Genomic DNA, 2,500 nt, shown 5'->3' on the forward strand with positions numbered 1-2,500 from the left:
CAAAAGTCGAGTCGTCCTTCCTCTCTAATCCAACCCCCGTGACGTCACCGTGCACCTACCGCGCCATCTCGCGGTAAATCGCTGAACTACCTGTACACGCCCCCTTCCTCTCAATTCGCTCCACGCTCTCAGCTGGCGTGTATCCCTCCGCCGACCGGCCGGCGTTTAAATAGCCGCGCGTCCCACTTTTCGTCGCGAAGACGCGCTCGCATAACGCCGCGTCCACGTCTCACATTCCGTCCATCCACTCCCACGGGAGCAAGTTTTGTTTTTTTTTTATTCCCAGTTCCTCCACAAATTGTTTTCTCCGTGTGGTGCTTGTGATACCTGCCCGTGTGATCGTCTATTTTTTTATTTCCCTCCCCGGGCCTGCAGTCCGGGATCCACTCGGAGTTTTGTGTGTTTCGTCAAGGAGCGCGCGCAATATTCAACGCCGACTCTCGACAGCCTGCGTGAACGCCGTCGACGTTTCTCCTCAACGACGACTATTGCGAGCTGTGCAGTGTGATTCAACGAGATTCGACCCACCTACAGCTAACAACGCCAAGGACCGCGGACAGCGCGTCCCTCCCTCCTTTCCTGGCGGTCGTTGTCGCCTCCTTGTGCACGTGTCTTCATTTTTTTTTCGGTCAGTGTCCACGGAGGGGCCACGCTATCGGCCATCGTACGGCATTGCCTAGCCTGCGACGCCGCAGCCTATTTCAGAAGCGGGAATCGGGCAAAAGAGCAAAGCAACGAAACAGCCCGAACTCGCTTCAGCGAGAGAAATTTCGAATTCTTCGCTTATCTCCCGCCCATCGCGAAAGCTCGGCACCCTTGCGCAAGACGCCAAGCAGGGCTAAATACATCGCTCTGCCGTAGTTGTGGGGCAATACCTTAACCGAGCCATCTGCCCTCTCCCCTCTATCTGGTTGATCAGAGAAGAAGAGAGTAGCTCTCGATCGCTTATATATTCTTGAGGAGTTGAGTAGTTATCCGCACCTCCGACCTTTTGAGTTCCAATTGTCGTTTGAGTGCGCCTACAACCCATCGCCACGGTGTGATCGGAATACGTCGGACGCCCCGTCGGTGGAAGCCGGCACTGATTCGAGTGGCAATTACGCAGGCCGCACGGAAAACGACGTTAGCATCCGAAGAGACTCCGGAGCAGCATCTTTCTCCCAGTCGGAAGCTGTGAAAGCGATCCTCTCTATCTCTGGAACGCAGGACCTGATCATTTGGAGAACCAAAAGGGAAGGGGAAGACCTTATCGTGGTAGGAGGAGCGAAAAGTTAGTTTTTTCTCCCCCGATCCATTCCAGCGAAAAAGCGGATAACTAGAGAAGGAGAGATAGCTTCCCCTCCAGCACACTTCTCAAACTCGCGGTCGATATCAGTTCTTCCATTGTTTTCTCGACCTATCTTTTGTTGGCCCACAAAAAGGCGTTGTGTTTGACGAAGTTGGGCACGCGAGATTCCATCGCGTCGAACCACTGCCTTCCAAGCGGTTGCCGAAGAACCGGACCCCGGAGGGGACGACCTGCAGGACTTTTTTCCTGCCCAAGTCGACGACGTTGGGCGCCAAAGCGGTGAGTACAGGCGACGTTCAGGGGCTCCGCGTGCTCTGCTCTCGTGTCGCCCCTCTGCTGGTGCTGTTCTTGTTGTTTGATGAATGAGTGGTCACGGTGATTGCGCACGAGAAATGAGTGATCATGGTGATTGTGCACGAGAAGAGTGATCATGGTAATTGTGCACAAGAAAAGAGTGATCACGGTGATTGCGCACGAAAAAAGAGTAATAATGGTGATTGCGCTCGAGAAAAGAGGGGGCCGTGCACGTTTCGAATGAAAGGTCAAGTAGCCGCAGCATGTGAGACATTTACAAGCAGCACGCAAAATCGCAAGTTTTTACCGCTTATTTGGGGGACTTTCAAAGCCTTAGTTACCTCCTTTGCATAAAACGGTGCTAGACAGAAACTGGTCAGATACGATTGTTTGGGGCATTTCGGAGAATATGTGCGACCGGACCGGCCGCAAATTGCACGCGCCTAATCTAAGAAGGAAGAAAATAATCCAAGAAGGAACATTCAGAGGAGCTATGAAGAATTGATCATCACGACGTTTTAAAAATCACCTAAAGAATCCGGCCACCCTGTAAGCGTTGCTTCGTTCAACATTACGGCAGAAAAAAGCGTCGCAACAACTTCGAGTTTTTATCTGCATGACGGTGAATCAGCACACTTTCTTTCCCACATGCAACTATTATGCGTGAACAACTTCCGAGCGTGCGAATATACCTAAAACAAAAAAAGGTCGTTAGGCATGTCAGGGCAGTGCTCACAATCCAAACCGGTGCGCCATAGTACTCCGCAATGAACGCTGTTGTGCTCTTAATCACCTAATCAGAAAGTTTTTCGTACTGCATCGATCATTATAACCTTTCATTTGGTTGGTTGGTGCCACGACACCTTTGACGAGTAGTGGGATTCGATATTTAGCCAGTCTCTTCTCTTCCATGTGCTA

General features: G+C 51.5%; 1 protein-coding gene across 1 annotated transcript in view; it reads left to right on the forward strand.

Annotated features, from left to right (window-relative positions):
• The first annotated feature begins 214 nt into the window (after positions 1–214).
• LOC144162475 (very long chain fatty acid elongase AAEL008004-like) overlaps positions 215–2,500 on the forward strand; it is a 98,999-nt gene continuing 96,713 nt past the window's right edge. Inside the window, exon 1 of the mRNA XM_077693016.1 lies at positions 215–1,567. The gene's annotated coding sequence lies outside the window, so the exon portion shown is untranslated. The remainder of the gene's footprint in view (positions 1,568–2,500) is intronic.

The sequence above is a fragment of the Haemaphysalis longicornis genome, unplaced genomic scaffold (assembly GCF_048455015.1).
Source record: "Haemaphysalis longicornis isolate Haplotype H1 unplaced genomic scaffold, Haemaphysalis longicornis Haplotype H1 scaffold_12, whole genome shotgun sequence".
Lineage (NCBI taxonomy): Eukaryota > Metazoa > Arthropoda > Arachnida > Ixodida > Ixodidae > Haemaphysalis > Haemaphysalis longicornis.